This window comes from Procambarus clarkii, chromosome 56, assembly GCF_040958095.1.
Source record: "Procambarus clarkii isolate CNS0578487 chromosome 56, FALCON_Pclarkii_2.0, whole genome shotgun sequence".
In the NCBI taxonomy this organism is placed as follows: Eukaryota; Metazoa; Arthropoda; class Malacostraca; order Decapoda; family Cambaridae; genus Procambarus; species Procambarus clarkii.
In genome coordinates this window covers 10,178,419-10,203,234 of record NC_091205.1, presented here as the reverse complement: position 1 = coordinate 10,203,234, position 24,816 = coordinate 10,178,419, and positions in this window count along the sequence as shown.

Genomic DNA, 24,816 nt, shown 5'->3' with positions numbered 1-24,816 from the left:
CAACCCATCGCTGCTTACTCTGTGATGACACTCACCCCGCAATTTCCTACCGCTGCCCCAGCAGACAGGAAAACATCAAGGCCTAGGTTGAAGCCAAGAGAAACAAACCTTCTACCTCCACAACCAGAGCCATAGGCACTCAACCCACCACCTCAGCTCCCACCAACCGACCAGAAGACCTTTCAGTCTTACCAAAGAGTGGCTCCTTCCACCAGACGATGCAGCCTTCACAATGGGGGACCCAAGGCCCCACGGGTTCCTATGCAGTGTAACGGTCTGTTACACACACCTAGCATCTCTGCTTTCCCCTACCTCCTTCCCCTTCGTCTTCCCCTCCCCCTCGTTGCCTTATCTTCCCTTCGCCCCATGGGCCTTACGCCAGGCGAGTCAAGTGTTCCTTCACATATTTTGGAAGAGACAGGTTGGAACATTATTCATCCATTTCGGTAAACAGACCTTCCTCGGATTATGGAGAGGCCACGTCTGGGAGAGGTCTGGTGTGTGTCACAAGGGAACAAACGGAGCTTGTTTCCCCTTACAGCTGGCCGTGCAGCCATTTCAATCGAAGTATGTCCCAGGTATTTGATTGGCTGTAGATAGGTGCCAAGCCCTGATTGGACCTTGAGGGCCAAACCTAAGGCTTAGTTTTTAAAAGATTGGCTGTAGCCAAAAATAATGGGAGGAGCCCAGAATCTGTATTAGTAGTGGGATGAACTATCCTCCACTGGTTAGCTTGTGAACAAATTTTAGTTTAGTGTGTACTGGGAGTGTTCTGGGGTGTGACCTCGGTCAGGCATCAAGGGCTTGAGAGGGCCATTCAACATCATTGGCTGGTGAGTACAGATATTAGGGTAATGTGTTACGGAGTCAGGATACATCTGCAATAGTTCACCCCATTGCCTTGTAGGACTTAATTACAGCTAGGATATATATAAACGTTTCTTTTATAGGATAAAGTGCATATTGATTTATTTGAGTGTTTAGCTAATTCCCCCTTTTCTATTTTATTCATTATTGTTCTCATTTTTTATTTACATGCTGTATTGGAAGTTCCCTGTGTCCTCAGTAAAGTAAAGTAAAGATTTTTTTTTTTGAGATATATACAAGAGTTGTTACATTCTTGTACAGCTACTAGTACGCGTAGCGTTTCGGGCAGGTCCCTGGAATACGATCCCCTGCCGCGAAGAATTGTTTTTTCATCCAAGTACACATTTTACTGTTGCGTTAAACAGAGGCTACAGTTAAGGAATTGCGCCCAGTAAATCCTCCCCGGCCAGGATACGAACCATGACATAGCGCTCGCGGAACGCTAGGCAAGTGTCTTACCACTACACCACGGAGACTGTATATATTTATACAGTCTGTATATTTATACTGCATTTTCTATAAACTATCCCCAGTGTTAATGTCCCAGATGTCCTACGCCTTTCGAGTTCTTAATTATTGATTTCTGTCCTTCCTGGGAGATCAGTAATCAAGTCACATTCAGTTTACAGGAAGGTGGTGGCAACAGTAAGTTGAGTATCATTCATTTATTAAATCATAACCCATTATTTTAGCTTCCCCCATATAATATTTCAGTTTAAAAATTAGCGTGGAGTTCAGTGAGAGTCACAGTGAGCGTGCAAGCAGTGTTAAGCTAGGGTTTTAAGTGAGGAAGTTGAGTTACAATAGGGAGGTGTAACAGCAGCCCCCATGTATCACGTGCAGGCATTATCCCTGGTCTTATTAGACTAGCGGAGAGGCTTGCCGGACCAGACAACCACCGTTTTGTCAATGAATTGAATGCATTATACATAGCCAATGGCCTGGACCCCATCATAGCCCCTGGCGCAAGTCTCCTTGCCTCCATTTCCACTCCGGAGACTACCATCAGGATGACCACGACGTCGATTTCAACACAGACTCCAGAACCACCCAAGACCCGGGCGACACAAACAGAGGTATTTCCCTCTCCAGCTCCCAATATTCCTACATCACCATCTCAGCAGCGGAGCTAACAGACGTGCTGACTACAAATGCTAACAGCACCACCAACGTTCCTTAAATAGATTCTACCACGAATCAACGACACCTGAGCCTACCTCAGGCTGCGAGGCGAAAGACGAAAACACTAACTACGGATGTTACGGACTCCTCAGACAAGGAAATCTTAGTAGGAACTCCATTGCCGCACCACAAATACGACACGTACTCGGTGCAAGACCTCCTCATGGAGGCCACCTCACTAAACTCTTACGACAGCACGGCTCAGTCAAAGTATCAGGCAAAAAAAAAAAAAAAAACGGAAGACCTAGAGGTCTACACTAACCCCACCAGTTCCATAACTGGTTCAGCCAGCCCTCCAGTGCTGAAAACCATCATGAAGATCCAGCTATTGAGATATATATACAAGAGTTGTTACATTCTTGTACAGCCACTAGTACGCGTAGCGTTTCGGGCAAGTCCTTAATCCTATGGTCCCTGGAATACGTTTCCCTGCCGCGAAGAATCGTTTTTTCATCCAAGTACACATTTTACTGTTGCGTTAAACAGAGGCTACAGTTAAGGAATTGCGCCCAGTAAATCCTCCCCGGCCAGGATACGAACCCATGACATAGCGCTCGCGGAACGCCAGGCGAGTGTCTTACCACTACACCACGGAGACTGCAAGATATAGATAATGATATAGATAATGGCTCGAAGAGCCTCCACTTACGGGGCTCACCATACTACTTGGAACGTTTTGTTCTGAGTAGCAGAATCTAAAACATCAAGAACATGAACCAGCCATCTCACCGTTCACCTCACCTTCTAAGCATATAAATTGTGTATCTAAATTTTCTGCCTCATTATTTTGACTTACTATCTGCATTTCAGATATCTTTGAAGTCCTAGAAACTAGAAACTAAAGACTAAATTTCTACATTATTTCGTTTAAATCAGCATTAGGTTTGACCAACTCAGAAACATAATCAGAGTTTTCAAGAGATTAAATCGTTTAGGATATATGGGGCTCAGTACTATATTTCTGTCATTTGGAAATGGAGCAGCTTAACAAAAAGACCGCAAATAGCTTGCTTAAGTTCATGACGAAGTAGCTGGGCTCTGAAGCATATGGAGAGGTTGCTCTCGTAAACTGGCAGGGAACGCCCGCAGCTCTTAAAGTAGCCACCTCGGCTTCCTGTTCCGAATCTATCGCTAGCGAAGCCAACGTTGTGGTTACTGCGCGGCGCTGATAGCGCTCCACTACTGTTGAGCGTCAGTCACACCGTCTTGTTGGGGTTCCCGACGAGCCTCCAGTTCTGTCAACCTACAAAGGAAATCAGACTCGTGGAAACTTGTACGAAAACCCACTTTACATCGACAACTTAATCGACATCGGGCTTCAGGTTGGCCAAAAATTACTAGAAATTCACGAGGCGGGTATTGTGCATAATGATACATAAAGCAACAATATTATGGTCCAGGGCACGCCTAACAATCCAGAAGTTTGTATAATTGACTTTGGATTGTCCTGTGCCAGCAATGAAAATATCTTCCTAGAAGAAGGCCCAGAGGTTCCCTCAATATACGCTCCTGAAGTCCCTCGACAACAATGCAGTACACATGCATCTGACGTTTACTCGTACGGAGTACTGATGCTGGAGATCCTATAGGGGTCCCCCACACAACACTCAACACTTGAGCAGGTGTTCCGGGAAGCTATGTACCCCAAACCCTAGGTGGCGCCCATAACTTAGAACCCTGCTGCACCGCCTATAGGCCAAATTAGGCAAACATTCCTTGACTTTGAACCGTAGAAATGTCTATTGGAATCCTACTTCAGAAGCTGTCAACTTTGCACACAGAAAGATAAAAAAAAAAATCAGGGCCCTAGACTTCGCTGTCCCTGTCCTAATCCAGTGACTGTCATCCCTGAAGAAGACAGGAAACAGAATGAATGCTTTAAGAAGAGTTATCGGCGTTCCAATCTAGTGCCGGTGAATCTTGAACACGGCATGAAACAGAGTGAGCGCCCTAAACAGCACTATCAGAGTCCTAATCGAGGGAACTACCTTGAGCAGAGTGAACAGTGCTATCAGAGGCCTAATCAAGGGAACTACTTTTAGCAGAGTGAACAACGCTATAAGAGGCATAATCGAGGGAACTACTTTGAGCAGAGTGAACAGCGCTCTCAGAATCCTAATCAAGGGAACTACTTTGAACAGAGTGAACGCAATGAACAGCGATATCAAAGTTCTAATCGTGGGAACTTCTAGTTTGAACATTGTGAACCCCGTACAAAGTGCCATCGCCGTCCCACTCTAGTTACCATGAACCTTGAATACTAGAATTGTTCTCATCGTTGAAATAAACACTTAAAATGCAGAAGTGTGTGTCAACGCTCTATAAATTTTTGCTGACTTCACCATCAAATCGTCACAAATCCAATACTTTGTGGTTTGGTGCCTCTTGATAATTGCTTAAATTTTAAAATAAAATATTTTTAATAAATTATATTTTTTAATTAACTTGTTTAGTTGTTTGTGGATGTTCACCTAGATGTGCTTGCATGGTCGATCTAGAATCCAAGCTTAGTTGTTTGATTAAGGCAATGACTAATATATGAATATACTTTTATCATATTTACATTTAAAATTTTCAATCGAGCCAGCTTCAACAACTTATATGTCTAACCTGTTCCACTTATGGTCAGCTCTAATACAGAAAAAAGGTCATTCTGATGTCTCTGAACTTGTTTGTGTCTCTATATTCCATCCTTGACCCCCCTTTGTATTCTCTTACCGAATTTAAGCAGGAACTTTGTCAACTTTAATTAGTATTCAGTTTGTTTTGTTGAGTAGTTCTGAACCTCATTTTTTTCTCCCTATTTACAAATATAATTTCTGCCTCAAAAGTTGTATTTCAAATAATATATGCATGTTATTGAAAATAATAAAAAAAATCTATATTAGAACATTTACTTTGAATATTTTAGTAGTGGAATTTTACACATTTTATAGCAATAGAAAATGTTGCTATATTGCTATTGTGACGGTAAACGTTGGTGGTCGTGCAGTCTGTAATGCCAGTCACAAAATATTAAAAAAAAAGAAAAAAAGTTAAACAGTAAGAGGTGTATTCACAGTGAGGTAAACTGTAGGATAAAGCAGAGGGGAAAAACATTTAAAAATACTTTACTTTGATAAAAATATGAATTTAAACAAATTACAAAAATATCCAGGCTTGGCTTTAATACAAAATGTGCAAAACAAACAAGATGAATAATCAAGTTTACGTTAAGTTAAGGTGCAAAAATAAAATGTGCAAAATACTATGAGATAGTCTGACTAAATCCGTTACCACACCGAGATGTGTTAATGGATCTACTCAGTTGAGCACTCAGGAGTAATCTGAATCTTGGAGAGCTTGGTGGCTCTGTTTATACAGAATATCGGCCGGCCAGAGGGTGCTGATGAACTTTAACTATGAACCGGGTCCTTTAACTGCTTGTTTCGGAGGGCGTGGTCTCCCAGCGACCCAGGTGCGAGGTGGGGTGACGGGCAGTGGTGCCGGTAGACTGGTAGAACTGTCTAGACATCTAGTAGTTGTTGTTGTTGTTCTTGACTGCAGTTCTTGATTACATAGACGTGAATGAGTAGAATAGGCGATAATGGAGTAGGCTGAATCTCTTCCTAGAGATTTTACCGTGACAGCTCTCCCCCGAAGCCTGCTCCTATTGCCTACTCGACTGCAGCGGAGTGTAGAATAGTAGGAGTCGATGAGTCCACCCCGTGGACTCTTGAAAGTGCGTGAGCGACGACGTTATTGGAGTATTTGATGAAGTTGATTGTGATGTTGAAGCTCTGCAGGTACAGTGCCCAGTGAAGCAGATATTGATTGGTGAACTGGGTCTGCTGCAAAAGCTGGTGCTTGAAGATGTTGAGGTAGCACTGCAGGACTCTGAGAAGTATGAATCTGTTGTAAAATCGAGCCTGCTGAATGGATCGACGAGAATGGTGATCCAAGGAGAGGGTGAGATTGTTTCTCTGATGCAAGACCCAGCGTAGCAAGCGCTGATTGGAGAACTGGGCTAGCAGTAGGAACTGAAGGAGATTGTGATACATAATGTTCACATGGTAATGCAGGGTTCAGCGAAGTTTGGAGAACTGATCCTGACAGAGGGACCGAAGAATGTTGAAGTCCGAGGTGAGGTTGAAGTTGTAACCTAGTAGATTGGATGATACGTTGTGTTGCACGTCGGGCAGGAGGTTGAGTGGCTCCTCTCTGATGACTGTAGCTATAGTTCATGATCCCATCTCGCGGTGGTGTGATGGTGTTCCTATCGCCAGGGTGGAAGACTGAAGGTTTTCTAATACATGGCAGGGCGAGAATGAAGTTAGTACTAGACAAGGATTTACGCCTTTCAAATGCAATGGAAGGCAAGTTTGTCTTACAATATTTTAGCTGAGGGCTGGTAAAGTTGTCTGGAGGAGCACGTTTATTTGGATTTGGTTCGTAGGGAGAAGTATCTTTCTTGGTGTTTGAATAGATCGAGAATTTAGAACCATTGTAGTCAGTCCAAGTACAACGAGAAGGATTGTACAATACCTTGGTGATGTTGTTTGTCTTACTCAGGTCGTTGGAGAAGATGGTATCACACTTTTTCTGACTTTCCTGACGGTGTCTGTACTGTGGGCACTGCTTCCCGAGGTGTTTCACAACGTTAGCAGCCGTACTGTTCTGGACGGAAACTGCTGTAGAATACCTGATGGTAGAACACGGGGTATTACATAGAGGAACATTACCTGAGCTTGTCCGAGTTAGAGGCTCGTCATAATTGATGGTATGGCTGAACGGCTCAGAAGACACTGGTACCTGTATTAGGGGTGCCTTTAATAGAGGAGCGTTCGGCTTTCCTGTCATCTGAGATATGTGACAATTTTTTACGAAGGTTTTGACATTTCAAATCATACCTGGCCAATAGTAGTCCTGTTTCAGGGCCCTGTAGGTCTTGTAGAAGCCGTAGCGTGAGCGAGATCCCCGGACCAGACGCAAGGTATCTGATCGTAGGCTGTAGGGAACTACCAGTTGTTCGATGTTGGCCCGATCGTCGTTCACCTTCAATTTCCTGGTTCAATAATGTCGGTACAACACTTTATTTTCTACAATGAAACCAGGGATAGTGTTAGGTTGGGTCTCAGCCTGTAAGAATAAAGATGTTAAGGAGGGATCCTCTCTCTGCAACTTACGGAACTCCAGCACTGTGAGATTCGGTGGGAGGTACGGACGATCTTGAGGAACAGCTGTAGCAGCTGGTTTCGGGCGAGCAGCTGTGGCCCGCTTCGTCATCATAACAGGAGGGAAGAAGTCGTTAGAATCCTTTGATTGGACTTCTTCAACCAACTGCAAAACTGGATTTTCCCCTGCCGAGTCACATACCTGGGGATCGTCCTTGATGATTACATTTGCAGGTTGTTGATCATCTGCCAAGTCGTTGCCCAGAAGAAGTTGAACTCCTGACATGGGAAAAGGCTTTTCCCGGATGGCGACTTGGACTTCACCTTGCATAAACGGACAATCCAGGCGGACTCTGGCAAGTGGATATGGTGTAGTCGCAGTTAGGTCCGTGATAAGATCAGTTTCTCCGGTGTAGGTGATATTGGGTATAGCTGATTTCAGAAGAATGGACTGTAGAGCAGCTGTGTCCCTCAAGATCTTCACTTTGAACCTTTCCTCCGAATTTCTACGGCTGGCAGTGACTGTTCCGGAGTACAAGTGTCTGTTGAAGAGAGAGAGAGATCAGTGGAAGAAGCAAAAATATTCATTACAGGCTTAGGACTCTTATGAAATTTAGGAGGAGGTGATTTGGGCTTATTTTCACTGCTGACCTTACAGTGAGGATTGGTACACTTTTCTATGGTATGCCCATAGTCTTTGCAATAATTGCAATACAACGAGGAGTTCACATTACTGGTACTCACTTTTTCAGGACTAAACCAGGAGGTCTTACTAGATGGCGGGTCGGCTGGTACTCTGTGAATAAGACTGTAGGAGTCAGCCAATTGAGCACGCCTGGTAAGATCGTCTTCTTCGTTGTCGGCTAGGTAGAGACGTACTGAAGTACGTACACGCCTGAGGAATTCTTCCACTAAGATGAGATTAACGAGATCTGTAAAGGTGGAGACTTTTGCGGCTTCCAGCCACTTCATAAAATATCTCTTTTTTTTTATTTGCAAACTCTAGGTAAGTAGTAGCACTTGCTTTAAGGTAATCCCTGAACTTACGTCTGTAGGTCTCGGTGGAGAGGAGGTAGGCATCGAACTCTGCTTGCTTCAGTACCTGGTAGTCGGTTTCAAACGCTATAGTACTGAGAGTTACTGCAGCTCTACCTGTTAAATGAGACCTGAGAAACACAGACCACTGATCCTGAGGCCAGCTGAGTTGGGTAGCCAGAGCCTCAAATGAAGTAAAAAAGACATTTACTTCTGCCTCAACAAAAGATGGCATTAACTTAATTGCATGTGAAAGGTTAAAACGTACCGGAAGTTTAGCTTCAGTTTGTCTTGGTCTTCCTGATGCCTCAAGCAGTCTTCCTCTGTCGTAATCCTTCTCATAATTTCTGCATCGTCAGTAAACATTGAGAGGATGGAGTCAGTACCCTCCGGGAGATCATTTATGCATATCAGAAACAGGATAGGTCCGAGTACAGAGCCCTGTGGGATCCACTAGTGACTTCAGTGATTAGTGATCCACGCCACTCTGAGATCTCATCCCTCACTGTAACTCTCTGCTTCCTATTGCTTAGGTACTCCCTTAGGTACTGTGTGAGTGTGTGTGTGTGTGTGTGTGTGTGTGTGTGTGTGTGTGTGTGTGTGTGTGTGTACTCACCTAGTTGTACTCACCTAGTTGTGTTTGCGGGGGTTGAGCTCTGGCTCTTTGGTCCCGCCTCTCAACCGTCAATCAACATGGCATTGTGTGTGTGTGTGTGTGTGTGTGTGTATGTGTGTGTGTGTGTACTCACCTAGTTGTGTTTGCGGGGGTTGAGCTCTGGCTCTTTGGTCCCGCCTCTCAACCGTCAATCAACAGGTGTACAGATTCCTGAGCCTATCGGGCTCTGTCATATCTACACTTGAAACTGTGTATGGAGTGAGCCTCCACCACATCACCCCCTAATGCATTCCATTTGTCAACCACTCTGACACTAAAAAAGTTCTTTCTAATATCTCTGTGGCTCATTTGGGCACTCAGTTTCCACCTGTGTCCCCTTGTGCGTGTTCCCCTTGTGTTAAATAGACTGTCTTTATCTACCCTATCAATCCCCTTCAGAATCTTGAATGTGGTGATCATGTCCCCCCTAACTCTTCTGTCTTCCAGCGAAGTGAGGTTTAATTCCCGTAGTCTCTCCTCGTAGCTCATACCTCTCAGCTCGGGTACTAGTCTGGTGGCAAACCTTTGAACCTTTTCCAGTTTAGTCTTATCCTTGACTAGATATGGACTCCATGCTGGGGCTGCATACTCCAGGATTGGCCTGACATATGTGGTATACAAAGTTCTGAATGATTCTTTACACAAGTTTCTGAATGCCGTTCGTATGTTGGCCAGCCTGGCATATGCCGCTGATGTTATCCGCTTGATATGTGCTGCAGGAGACAGGTCTGGCGTGATATCAACCCCCAAGTCTTTTTCCTTCTCTGACTCCTGAAGAATTTCCTCTCCCAGATGATACCTTGTATCTGGCCTCCTGCTCCCTACACCTATCTTCATTACATTACATTTGGTTGGGTTAAACTCTAACAACCATTTGTTCGACCATTCCTTCAGCTTGTCTAGGTCTTCTTCAAGCCTCAAACAGTCCTCTTCTGTTTTAATCCTTCTCATAATTTTAGCATCGTCCGCAAACATTGAGAGAAATGAATCGATACCCTCCGGGAGATCATTTACATATATCAGAAACAAGATAGGACCGAGTACAGAGCCCTGTGGGACTCCACTGGTGACTTCACGCCAATCGGAGGTCTCACCCCTCACCGTAACTCTCTGCTTCCTATTGCTTAGATACTCCCTTATCCACTGGAGCACCTTACCAGCTACACCTGCCTGTCTCTCCAGCTTATGTACCAGCCTCTTATGTGGTACTGTGTCAAAGGCTTTCCGACAATCCAAGAAAATGCAGTCCGCCCAGCCCTCTCTTTCTTGCTTAATCTGTGTCACCTGATCGTAGAATTCTATCAAGCCTGTAAGGCAAGATTTACCCTCCCTGAATCCATGTTGGCGATTTGTCACGAAGTCCCTTCTCTCCAGATGTGTTACCAGGTTTTTTCTCACGATCTTCTCCATCACCTTGCATGGTATACAAGTCAAGGACACTGGCCTGTAGTTCAGTGCCTCTTGTCTGTCGCCCTTTTTGTATATTGGGACCACATTCGCCGTCTTCCATATTTCTGGTAGGTCTCCCGTCTCTAGTGATTTACTATACACTATGGAGAGTGGCAAGCAAAGTGCCTCTGCACACTCTTTCAGTACCCATGGTGAGATCCCATCTGGACCAACCGCCTTTCTAACATCCAGATCCAGCAGGTGTCTCTTGACCTCCTCTCTCGTAATTTCGAACTCCTCCAAGGCCGCCTGGTTTACCTCCCTTTCTCCTAGCACAGTGACCTCTGTGCTAGGAGGTCACACACACACACACACACACAGTGTGTGTGTGTGTGTGTGTGTGTGTGTACTCACCTATATGTACTCACCTATATGTGCTTGCAGGATCGAGCATTGACTCTTGGATCCCGCCTTTCTAGCTATCGGTTGTTTACAGCAATGACTCCTGTCCCATTTCCCTATCATACCTAGTTTTAAAAGTATGAATAGTATTTGCTTCCACAACCTGTTCCCCAAGTGCATTCCATTTTTCTACTACTCTCACGCTAAAAGAAAACTTCCTAACATCTCTGTGACTCATCTGAGTTTCCAGTTTCCACCCATGTCCCCTCGTTCTGTTATTATTACGTGTGAACATTTCATCTATTTCCACTTTGTCAATTCCCCTGAGTATTTTATATGTCCCTATCATATCTCCTCTCTCCCTTCTTTTCTCTAGTGTCGTAAGGTTCAGTTCCTTCAGCCGCTCTTCATATCCCATCCCTCGTAGCTCTGGGACAAGCCTCGTCGCTAACCTCTGAACCTTCTCCAGTTTCTTTATGTGTTTCTTCAGGTGGGGGCTCCATGATGGCGCGGCATACTCTAAGACGGGTCTCACGTAGGCAGTGTAAAGCGCCCTAAAAGCTTCCTCATTTAGGTTTCTGAATGAAGTTCTAATTTTCGCCAGTGTAGAGTACGCTGCTGTCGTTATCCTATTTATATGTGCCTCAGGAGTTAGATTAGGTGTCACATCCACTCCCAGGTCTCTTTCTCGAATCGTTACAGGTAGGCTGTTCCCCTTCATTGTGTACTGTCCCTTTGGTCTCCTGTCACCTGATCCCATTTCCATAACTTTACATTTACTGGTGTTAAACTCCAGTAGCCATTTCCCTGACCATCTCTGCAGCCTGTTTAAGTCCTCTTGGAGGATCCTACAATCCTCGTCTGTCACAACTCTTTTCATTAATTTTGCGTCATCTGCAAACATTGACATGTATGATTCCACTCCTGTAAACATATCATTTACGTAAATTAGAAAGAGGATTGGTCCCAGCACCGATCCTTGAGGTACTCCACTTGTTACTATTCGCCAGTCCGACTTTTCGCCCCTTACCATTACCCTCTGGCTCCTTCCTGTTAGGTAGTTCTTCACCCATACTAGGGCCTTTTCGCTTACTCCTGCCTGCCTCTCAAGTTTGTATAGCAGTCTCATGTGCGGTACCGTATCAAAGGCCTTTTGGCAGTCAAGAAATATGCAGTCTGCCCAGCCTTCTCTGTCCTGCCTTATCCTTGTTACTTTATCATAGAATTCTAAAAGGTTTGTTAGGCATGATTTCCCTGTCCAGAACCCATGTTGGTGCTTGTTTACAAACCCAATGCTCTCCAGGTGCTCAACAAGTCTTAGCCTAATTATTCTTTCAAGTATTTTGCAGGGGATGCTTGTCAGTGATACGGGTCTGTAGTTAAGTGCCTCCTCCCTATCACCCTTTTTGAAAATCGGTACGACATTTGCCTCCTTCCAGCAACTGGGCAATTCTCCCGACATAAGTGACTCATTAAAGATCATTGCCAGAGGCACGCTGAGAGCCTGCACTGCCTCTTTGAGTATCCACGGTGATACTTTGTCTGGTCCAACAGCTTTATTTGCATCCAGTGTTGTCAACTGTTTCATTACATCCTCTGCTGTCACCTCTATATCCGATAGTCTTTCATCTTGGGTAATCTCTTCTAACAATGGGAGCTGCTCAGGCTCGGTTGTGAACACTCCATGGAATTTTGCATTCAGTACCTCGCAGATTTCCTTGTCGCTTTCTGTATATGCCCCTTCTGTTTTCCTCAGTCTTGTCACTTGGTCATTTACCGACATCTTCCTTCTTATATGGCTATGTAGTAATTTTGGTTGCTTTTTCGCTTTGACTGCAATATCGTTCTCATAATTCCTTTCCGACACTCGTCTTATGTTAATGTAATCATTCCTAGCTCTGTTACATCTAATCCTGTTGTCCTCTGTCCTTTGTCTTCTGTACTTCCTCCACTCCCTCCTGCTTCTCACCTTTGCTTCCTGACACTGTCTATTAAACCATGGGTTATTATATTCCCTCCTGCTTTTTTCCTTTATTGTTGGAATAAATCTATCTTCAGCCTCCTTGCATTTCAATATGACTTGGTTCATCATACCTTGCACTGTTTTTCCTCTAAGTTCTTCCTCCCACTGCACTTCTCCCAGGTAGTCCCTTATCCTTCTGTAGTCCCCTTTTCTGTAATCAAGTCTCCTTTCCCGGACCTCTTGTCCTTTGGTCACAATTTTAAGCTCCATCATGTAGTCAAAGACTAGGACACAATGGTCACTAGCTCCTAGTGGTATTTCATGTTCCAACTGCTCGATGTCTTCTACATTCTGAGTGATAATGAGATCTAATAGGCTGGGCGTATCCCCTCCTCTTTCCCTAGTATCTTCTTTCACATGCTGTGTTAGGAAATTCCTGTCAATAACGTCTACCAGCTTCGCTCCCCAGGTCTCCTCCCCGCCATGGGGATTCCTCGTTTCCCAATTTATCTCTCCGTGATTTAGGTCCCCCATGACCAGCAGCTTCGCTCTCATTCTATGCGCTAAAGTTGCTGCCCTCTGCAGTTCATCCATACATGTCTTGTTGCTGTCCTCGTACTCCTGCCTGGGCCTTCTACTGTTTGGTGGGGGATTGTAGAGTATCAAGATTACAATCTTCTTCCCATCCACTGTCAGAGTTCCATGTATGAAGCTTGTGCTTTCATTGGTACCCGGATTTTCCAGCTCATCAAACTTCCATTTCCGCTTTATTAGTAGTGCCACTCCTCCTCCCTGTCTCTGTGTCCTTTCTTTTCTTATCACCTGGTACCCCTCTGGAAAGATTGCATCCGAGATCATGCCATTTATTTTAGTTTCCACTATTGCCACTATGTCTGGGTCTGCCTCACTAACTCTTTCTTTTATCTCTTCTGCTTTATTGGCTACCCCATCAGCATTGGTGTACCAAACCTTGAGACTCTTGTGTGTGTGTGTGTGTGTGTGTGTGCGTGTGTGTGTGTGTGTGTGTGTATGTGTGTGTGTGTGTGTGTGTGTGTGTGTGTGTGTGTGTGTGTGTGTGTGTGTGTGTGTGTGTGTGTGGGTGGGTGGGTGGGTGCGTGCATTCGTGTGTACACACCTAGTTGTGCTTGCGGGGGTTGAGCTCTGGCTCTTTGGCCCCGCCTCTCAACCGTCAATCAACAGGTGTACAGGTTCCTGAGCCTATTGGGCTCTATCATATCTACACTTGAAACTGTGTATGGAGTCAGCCTCCACCACATTACTTCCTAATGCATTCCATTTGTCAACCACTCTGACATTAAAAACGTTCTTTCTAATATCTCTGTGGCTCATTTGGGCACTCAGTTTCCACCTGTGCCCCCTAGTGCGTGTGCCCCTTGTGTTAAATAGCTTATCTTTATAAACCCTGTCGATTCCTTTGAGAATCTTGAATGTGGTGATCATGTCCCCCCTAACTCTTCTGTCTTATAACGAAGTGAGGTTTAATTCCTGTAGTCTCTCCTTGTAGCTCATACCTCTCAGCTCGGGTACTAGTCTGGTGGCAAACCTTTGAACCTTTTCCAGTTTAGTCTTATGCTTGACTAGATATGGACTCCATGCTGGAGCCGCATACTCCAGGATTGGTCTGACATATGTGGTATATAATGTTCTGAAAGATTCCTTACCCAAGTTTCTAAAGGCCGTTCTTATGTTAACCAACCTGGTATATGCTGCTGATGTTATCCTCTTGATATGAGCTTCAGGGGACAGGTCTGGCGTGATATCAACCCCCAGGTCTTTCTCTCTCTCTGACTCTTGAAGTATCTCATCTCCCAAATGATACCTTGTATCTGGTCTCCTGCTTCCTACCCCTATCTTCATTTCATTACATTTGCTTCGACTGTCTATCTGGTTATCTTGAGATGATTTCGAGGCTTTAGTGTCCCCGCGGCCCGGTCCTCGACCAGGCCTCCACCCCCAGGAAGCAGCCTGTGACAGCTGACTAACACCCAGGTATCTATTTTACTGCTAGGTAACAAGGGCATAGGGTGAAAGAAACTCTGCCCATTGTTTCTCACCGGCGCTTGGGATCGAACCCGGGACCACAGGATCACAAGTCCAGCGTGCTGTCCGCTCGGCAGACCGGCTCTCCCTGCTTGGGTTAAACTCTAACAGCCATTTGTTCGACCATTCCTGCAGCTTGTCCAGGTCTTCTTGAAGCCTCAAGCTGTCCTCTTCTGTCTTAATCCTTCTCATAATTTTGGCGTCGTCAGCAAACATTGAGAGGAATGAGTCTATACCCTCTGGGAGATCATTTATGTATATCAGAAACAGGATAGATCCAAGCACAGAGCCCTGTGGGACTCCACTGGTGAATTCACGCCAGTCTGAGGTCTCACCCCTCACTGTAACTCCCTGCTTCCTATCTTAGGTACTCCCTTATCCACTGGAGTGCCCTACCAGTTACTACTGCCTGTTTCTCCAGCTTATGCATCAACCTTTTATGGGGTACTGTGTCAAAGACTTTCCGTCAGTCCAAAAAAATGCAATCCGCCCATCCTTTTCTTTCTTGCTTAATCTTTGTCACCTGATCGTAGAATTCTATCAAGCCTGTAAGGCAAGATTTACCCTCCCTGAACCCATGTTGATGGGTTGTCACGAAGTCTCTTCTCTCCAGATGTGTTAATATTTTTTTTCTCACAATCTTCTCCATTACCTTGCATGGTATACAAGTTAAGGACACTGGCCTGTAGTTCAGTGCCTCTTGTCTGTCACCCTTTTTGTATATTGGTACTACATTAGCAGTCTTCCATATTTCTGGTAGGTCTCCCATTTCCAGTGACCTACTATACACTATGGAGAGTGGCAAGCAAAGTGCTCCTGCACACTCTTTCAATACCCATGGTGAGATTCCGTCTGGCCCAACAGCTTTTCTCACATCCAGCTCCAATAGGTGCTTCTTGACCTCATCTCTTGTAATTTCGAACCTTTCCAAGGTCACCTGGTTTGCTGCCACCTCTCCTAGCGCCGTGACTTCTCCCTGTTCTATTGTAAAAACCAGTTCTTTTTTGGGGGGTGATAATTCCTAGCTCAACCAGGTACTCAAAGTTCAATACTCTATGATCACTCATTCCCAAGGGGGCTTCTGTTACGTACCCCTATAAGATACGTAAGTAAATAAATTAATATGTACATTTATAATTGTGTGTAAATTACAAGTATGTATATTGATATACTTATATGTTCTATGCAAAAGTAATTTCATGTTACAGTGTTGGCGTTAGGCCCAACATATCATGGGAATGATTGTTTTATTTCTTTGTGTGCTCAGTTTTCCCACGGGAACTAATGATTTATATGTGATCATATGTGGGTAACAGAGGTGAATAATAATTGAGTTAACTGTATCTGGCAAATTGTCGTGGGATAGTCCGTTGCTGGGTGAGCATGCCATTATTCCCCTCTGTATGCGTATTTTAATTACTATGTAAAGAAATAATTACCTTATTTTTGTATATCAATATGTATTAATTATTCATTAAGTTAATTTAAGATTACTCTTGTCACAATGTATTGCTCCATTGTTGAAATAATAAATATTGTAACTTTGGCAAATTGTTCGCGGGGCAAGGCAATGTTTTTGACTCCCGCGTTATTGTTATTCAGTAGCTGATCCGGAACCAGAGAGTTAGCATCTTGTGGAGTTAAGTTATACATTTTTGTTCTGTCATAGCCATACATATAATAATATTAATTTAATGTCTGGAAGATACAGTGATATTTTTAATGTGATATATTGTGACCAAATAATCATCTGTTTGCTATTGAGATTTATGTAATATATATCAATATAAGATTTTGTATCTATTCTTTCAGTCCTAAAGGAAGATTTTTATTTACGTGCTCATTACTTATCAAGGGGTTATACTGGTGACCCGCTCTTGTGAACAGCAGTTTTCTCGTAACCCTAGACCTTGTTGTTGTTAGCTGTTTCAGGGTCACGAGCCGTAACGTACGATAGGTAACAAAGAGTTATGGGGGCCTGTCCGGGATATATTGTTCCCATTTAAACTTAACTGTGCTAATCTAACCTTGCCTTCCTAGGTACCAGTGTGTCAAGTGTCTGTGTGTTTCTTAAGAACTATTCCATGTGCCAAGCAAGCCTTCCTGTGTGTCGAGTAACAACGTTTCACGATTTTGAGGTAAGTCATCCTATATATTTTGTTTGTGCAGTGAGGCCAAGCGAATTTTCAGTGTGGTGACAATTTTACAGTGAAGTGTAGTGCAGTGCCATTGTTTTCATTATTGTTGTAAATCAAGTGCCAAGTGTTAGTAACGATGGAGGAGAAAGTTGCATCGTTGTTGGCTCACCCAGACTTTGAAGGGATTCAGAGCCTTAAAAAGACTGAGTTAATACAAATGGCAAATCATTTGGATTTGACCGCCAACAATAGAATGGTTAAAGCCCAAATATTGAAAGTCATTGTGAGGCATTTTGTTGAGAATGGGGAGTTAGAGGAAGAAGTTCTAGAGGAGTTAAGAGAGGAGTCGAGTAATCAGATGACGTTAAAGCGTCTTGAGTTAGAAGCTCGCCAATTAGAGCTTGAAGCTCAAAATGAACAGAGAATATTAGAAATTGAAGCTCAAAAAGAACAGCAAATATTAGAGGCTGAAGCTCAGCAGAGGGAGCTTGAGACTAGGCGTTTAGAAATTGCGGCACAAAACCAGAGAGGTTTAATTGAGTTGCAACTAGAAGCCACAAAGAAGCAACAAGCCGAGGAACAAACTAGGCAATTAGAGATTCAACAACAAATGGCTGACACTAACTTAAGGCTTGAAACACAGCGTATGGCAGCTGGGCATGGAAATACTAGTAATGTTTCAACAAATAGTGATAATAATCCCATAAGGATGAATAAGTATATAGAGTTACCCAAGTTCAATGAGGAGGATCCTGAGGTTTTCTTTGCACATTTTTATAAAATTGCCATCAGTATGAACTGGCCAAGGGATCAGTGGGTAGCCATTATGCAGTCTCAATTTAAGGGGCGTAGTCAGGAGGTTTTTACATCCCTACCTGACGCTCATAGTTTTGATTACGAATTTGTAAAGAAAAGCATCTTAAATGGGTATCAATTAAATCCAGAGGCACACAGGCAGAAGTTTCGGAACCTAAGGAGGGTAAGTGATCAGACAATAGCAGATTTTACTCGTCAGATGGTTAAAGTCGCTTTTAGTCACTGAGTTTGATGACTTAAAGAATCTTCTTATCATGGAAGAAGTATTGTCATGTCTCCCAGACAAGTTGTCTACTTTTATGGCAGAACAAAAGAATGTAACAGATATTTATGAGCTGTCAAAGCTCGCTGATGAGCACGAGTTGTTGACTAAGGCCCAATTTACGGCCACTTCACCTAAGCCTAGTCGTAGAGTAAATTATAATGCTCACAGAACTCCTTATCAGTATAAGTCCCCTCCTGGTGCGACAGTTACTCCCGTGAACTCTTCTCTTACTAACCCTAAGATTGTTACTCCATTGCCAGGATCATCTAAGCCTAGTAATGCTAATTCTAAACCGGCAGTTGGTTCTACCAGTGTGTCCACTGTCAAGTATTGTACACATTGTAAGAGAAGGGGACATGTGATTTCTTCATGTTTTAGCTTGCATCCTGAACTACGGCCAACTGGTCTTATTATGAGTAAAGGATTGCAACCTATTAATTCTTCATGTATTACAGTCAGTCCCAATTGGATGGCTGAATTTAAACCATATATTTCCACAGGTACCTTATTATGTAATAATGGTAGACATAAGACTGTTCAATTACTCCGTGATACTGGAGCTTCACAGTCTCTTATTACTCAGAATGTACTTGCGGATGTTGACACCCGAGATCTTGGTGAAGTTGTGCTTCTCCAAGGTATTGCAGGTAGTGTGCAACCGCTGTCCTTAATGCAAGTTAACCTTGATTCTAACTATACTTCAGGATGGTGTAATGTTGGTGTAAGTAAACAACTGCCCATTCCTGGGGTAGACATTATTCTAGGTAATGATTTTGGCAACCGAAAGGTTGTAGGGCCCAAGTGTCCCATCATGTTCACTAAACCCAATAATGTATTAGCTCAACCAGAAGCAGATGATGATATTATTTACCCTGCTTGTGTTGTAACTAGATCAATGGGACAAACAGGTGAGAGTAATCCTGTCTTCACTAAGGTAGCTGTTCCCAAGACCAGGACCCCTTCAGTAAAGGATTGGGAAGTGGATCTTGAGGATTCCTTTATGACTCGACTGGATGATGAGAGTGAGGCCGTAGTAGAAGCCCCGCTGAACCTAAACCACAAGGAAAGTGAAGGTGAGGAGGCTGAACTATCTGTACCTTGCCCGCTTGTCTCCAGTGAACCAGTTGTCGAGAGTGAGGCCGAAGTAGCTATGACTCCATTTTATTCTGATCAATCGGGAAAAGAGATCAAGCTACTAGGTTCTCGCCCGCTCGCTGCTGAGTCTGAGTCATTGCCCTTAAGTGTTGTACAGACTACTGATCCTAGTTTACTTGAGTGTATTTCTGAGGCTCCTGATAATGTTGATGCATTGGAGGAAGGGACGGGTTTCTTCTTCAAGGATCGACTTCTGATGAGAAGGTGGAGACCCAAGGGCACTCCCTCTTCAGATGATTGTGAGATTAGAACCCAACTCGTTGTCCCCAATGAGTATCGTAGGCATGCCCTGCAGGCTGCACATGACGACCCCATGGGAGGTCATCAAGGTATCACAAATATGTACCATAAGATATGTAAATATTTTTTCTGGTCTAAGTTAAAGAAAGACGTGGTCAGATATTGTCATAACTGTGTACCCTGTCAAATTGTTGGTAAACCAAATCAATCTGTACCTAGAGCACCATTGCAACCTATTGTAGTTCCTGATGAACCTGTTACTCATGTTGTAATTGATTGTGTAGGTCCTTTACCTAAGACTAAGTCGGGTAACATGTTTTTGTTCACTCTCATGTGTATGACTACAAGATTTGCTGAAGCTTATGCTCTAAGGAATACCAAGGCTCATAATCTCATCAAGTGTCTTGAAAGATTCTTTTCGTTGTTTGGAATGCCTAGAGTTATTCAGAGTGACAATGGGGGAAATTTTGTTTCTAAAGTTTTTAGAACTTTTTGCGAATCCCGAGGGATTCGGCACAAATTATCCAGTCCATATCATCCACAAAGCCAAGGTGGGCTTGAACGTTTCCACCAGACCTTAAAACAAATGTTGAGGACAACCGAAGAAACTCATCCACGTAATTGGGATGAGAATCTTCCCTTTGTGTTGTTTGCTGCTAGAGAAGGGCTACAAGAGTCATTGGGCTCTTAAAATTGGGCTCTTTTGTTTGGAGAGAGACCACCTTTTGAACTAGTGTTTGGTCACCAAGTAAGAGGTCCTCTAAAAATGCTACAAGAAAAGTTGTTGGGAGATGTCTCTGTTCATCAGAGTGGATTGTACTTGAGTGAGGTCAAGGACAAGTTGTGTCGGGCTCGTGAGTTGGTGAAAGAACATCTGGGAAGGACTCAACAAGCCATGAAAGTAAGATATGACAAGAAGTTCAAGGCTAAGCTCAGGTCGTTTGCTGTCGGAGATTTGGTGTTGGTGTTGAAACCTCGTATGGGGACTTCCATGTCCCATAAGTTCGCAGGACCCTACCAAGTGGTGGAAAAGGTGGGAGACCTAACTTATAAACTAATTAACCCTAATCTTTCAGAACCCCAAATGACTGTGCACATTAACAGATTAAAAGCTTATGTTGGACCTGGTGTAGTAGCTTGTTTTAGTCGGGAAGAGTTACCACCTGAGGATAATTGTAATGAGGGACATGATGTTAATATTCAACTTCTCAGTTCCAGTTCCAATGGCAGGGAGATGCTATGTCATTTACAGGAGGAGCAACGTGATGAGTTCCAGGTTCTGCTGGACAACCATACATCTCTGTTTGGGGAGGTTCCCACACAGACCCACCTCATCACACACGACATTCAGCTCCTGGACAGCACACCCATTCGACAACATCCGTACCGAGTGAATCCCGAAAAGAGGAAAATTATACAAGCAGAAGTGGAATATCTGCTCCAGCATGATTTCATTCGGCCAAGTCAAAGTACTTGGAGCTCTCCGTGTTTGTTAGTGCCAAAACCAGATGGAACCTGGAGATTGTGCGTGGATTACAGGAAACTGAACAAGCGCACTACTGTGGACGTTTTTCCTTTACCCTTGTTGGAGGAATGTATTGAGTCCATAGGACATGCCGAATATGTAAGTAAGCTTGATTTGTCAAAAGGCTACTACCAGATCCCATTAACAGAGTATGCTAGGGAGGTTACTGCTTTTGTTACACCTGATGGTGCGTATGAATTTAATGTCATGCCATTCGGTTTGAGAAATGCACCTGCTACTTTTCAAAGACTCATGAATTTCATACTCAAGGATGTGCCAGATTGTAGGGCCTACCTTGATGACATTGTTTTGTACAGTAAGAATTGGGCAGATCATCTCTTAGGCCTTAAGAACTTGTTTACAGTGTTGCAAACCGCAAAGTTAACCATAAATATGAATAAGTGTAGTTGGGCAAGAGGTACAATAACTTATCTTGGACACGAGGTAGGGCAAGGTAAGATTATTCCCTTACAAGATAAGATTCAATCCATTGTGGACTACCCAGTGTTAACCAATAAGAAAGGAGTCCAACGGTTTATTGGTATCTGTGCATACTATAGGCGTTATTGAAGAAATTTTTCCACAGTGGCTGCTCCTTTGACAAATTTGTTACGCAAGCAAGTAAAGTTTCAGTGGACACAAGATTGTCAGAATGCTTTTCAGAACCTAAAGGGCATATTGTCCACATCACCTGTTCTTGCTAGTCCCCAATTTGATAAACCTTTCATATTACACATTGATGCGTCTGATGTTGGAATAGGTGCTGTGCTTATTCAAGTTGGTTTAGATAAGATTGAGCATCCTGTGTATTATTACTCTAGAAAATTTAATGCAGCTCAGAAGAATTATTCCGTGGTAGAAAAGGAGGCGTTGGGTCTTATATTGTCAATTAAGAAGTTTGAGATTTACTTGTCAGGAAACAAAGTGTTAGTATTTACAGACCACAACCCCCTTATCTTTATAAATATGATGAAAGTCAAGAACCAACGAATTCTGCGCTGGTCATTGTTTTTGCAGGAATTTAATGTAGAAATCAAACATATTCCAGGCAGGCAAAATGTTATTGCTGATGCTTTGTCAAGAAGTTTTGATGTACCATAAATGAAATGTTTCTTTTCACTTAACATTTTTACTTCGGAAAAAATGCCATTGATCTTCAAATCCATTGCATTTTTTTTCTTGGAGGTGTAAGTGTTACGTACCCCTATAAGATACGTAAGTAAATAAATTAATATGTACATTTATAATTGTGTGTAAATTACAAGTATGTATATTGATATACTTATATGTTCTATGCAAAAGTAATTTCATGTTACAGTGTTGGCGTTAGGCTCAACGTATCGTGGGAATGATTGTTTTATTTGTTTGTGTGCTCAGTTTTCCCACGGGAACTAATGATTTATATGTGATCATATGTGGGTAACAGAGGTGAATAATAATTGAGTGAACTGTATCTGGCAAATTGTCGTGGGATAGTCCATTGCTGGGTGAGCATGCCATTATTCCCCTCTGTATGCGTATTTTAATTACTATGTAAAGAAATAATTACCTTATTTTTGTATATCAATATGTATTAATTATTCATTAAGTTAATTTAAGATTACTCTTGTCACAATGTATTGCTCCATTGTTGAAATAATAAATATTGTAACTTTGGCAAATTGTTCGCGGGGCAAGGCAATGTTTTTGACTCCCGCGTTATTGTTATTCAGTAGCTGATCCGGAACCAGAGAGTTAGCATCTTGTGGAGTTAAGTTATACATTTTTGTTCTGTCATAGCCATACATATAATAATATTAATTTAATGTCTGGAAGATACAGTGATATTTTTAATGTGATATATTGTGACCAAATAATCATCTGTTTGCTATTGAGATTTATGTAATATATATCTATATAAGATTTTGCATCTATTCTTTCAGTCCTAAAGGAAGATTTTTATTTACGTGCTCATTACTTATCAAGGGGTTATACTGGTGACCCGCTCTTGTGAACAGCAGTTTTCTCGTAACCCTAGACCTTGTTGTTGTTAGCTGTTTCAGGGTCACGAGCCGTAACGTACGATAGGTAACAGCTTCCAACTTAACTTCCCTTATATCTGACTCATTTAGGGTAAATATCAGATCAAGCAAGGCTGGTTCATCCCCTCCTCTCATTCTTGTCGGTCCCTTGGCGTGTTGACTTAGGAAGTTTTTTGTTGCCACATCCAGCAGCTTAGCTCTCCATGTGTCTGGGCCTCCATATGGGTCTCTGCTCCCCCCAATCTATTTTCCCATGGTTGAAGTCTTCCATGATTAGTAGTCTGGATCCGTTCCTGCTAGCCACAGAAGCTGCTCTCTCTATTATATTGATGGTGGCCAAGTTGTTTCTATCATATTCCTGTCTGGGTCTTCTGTCATTCGGTGAGGGGTTATATATGACTACTACTATAATTTTCTGTCCTCCAGTTGCTATGGTGCCTGATATGTAGTCACTGAAACCCCTCACAGTTCTGAATTACCATCTCTTCGAAACTCCAACTTTCTCTTATTAGCAAAGCTACACCACCTCCTCCTCCTCTCCCTTCTCTCTTTTTTCTCACTACATAGTAGCCCTGTGGAAACACTGCATTTGTTATGGTTTTCGTTAGCTTTGTTTCTGTGAGTGCTATTATGTCTGGGTTTTCTTCTAGTGCCCATTCTCCAAGTTCACTTGTTTTATTTGTAATCCCATGTATGTTAGTGTATACTGCCTTGAAGCTCACTTTCTTCTGGTCATTTTCTTGTCCCTTTCTTGGCAAGCATTCTGCTGGTGTGGGAAGCTGTTCCGTGGGTGAGAAGATCTCTGAGGTGGTTTGCAGGGTCTCAGAGGATTTTAAAGTGGAGGGTGGGGGTTTAAGGGAAGGGGGGACAGGTAGGGTGTGGGTTAAGGAGATAGGGAGGACATGGAGGATACGGGGTGAGTGGGAAGGAGGGATGAAGGGGGAGGGGGGAAAGGCGGGAGGGGGGAAAGGCGGGAGGGGGGACATGATGGGAATGGGGAACGGGTGACAGGGAAAGAATGGGGTGTTTGGGTGGGGGCAGGTAGAGTGAGGGGAAGGGAGGGTTTCTATGCAGAGGGGGTGTGGTGGTGTTGCCCTCCGCTCTGGTGTTGCTGGGATGCTGGTTTTTGGTTCCCCTCTTGTCTCTGGGACTGTTGTGTTGGGGCTGTGATTTCCTGGTTTGCTCCTCTCTCTTCCTGAGCTTCCTCTTTGCCTCTGCTGCCCTGGCTCTCTCCTCCTTCGTCCTGTCCCTCTGCAGGAATACTTTTTTGTATCTTTCCACATACTGCAGACGACTCTTCCCTTTGAGAATATCCTCCTTCGCGGTTTCGTTTGTAAACACCACCTTTACAAGTTGGTTTCTGCCCTTGTTGTACCAGCCCAACCTGAAAACCTGCTCAATGTTTTGTTCAGCCCCTTCCATCTGTAACTCTGTCAGTAGCCCATGTACTGCCTCTCTATCCTTGCTATTCCATTCTTGCCTGTTGGATCCTTCCTGTTCTTTGATGCCTACAACTACCACTGATCTTTTTCTTTCCAGCAGCTGAGTGGTGCACCGTGCTGCTTCCTGTGAGGTAGCTGCTTGCATGGCTACCTCCCTCACTGGGTCCATTGCTTCTTAGCTCTTTTTCGATCTTTCCGTAAATGTTTCAGGTTCAGAGGCATTTCCTTCCAATGTAACATTCCCACCTTTCCTTTGGATGATAATCTGATGCTCGGTCTCTTTACTTTTCTTTGTGAAGGATTTGATCTCCTCCCTTGCTGATGTCAGCTCACTTTGCAGGTTGTTAATTGTAATCCTCATTTCATGTACCTCCCTCCTGAATTCCTCCAGAATTGGGGTTAACATTTCCTTCGTTTGGTCACTCTGGCTGTTCCCTGTGTTCCTGTTGCGTCCTGCCATTTTGTCCCCTTGTCGAGAGAGAGAGAGAGAGAGAGAGAGAGAGGAAG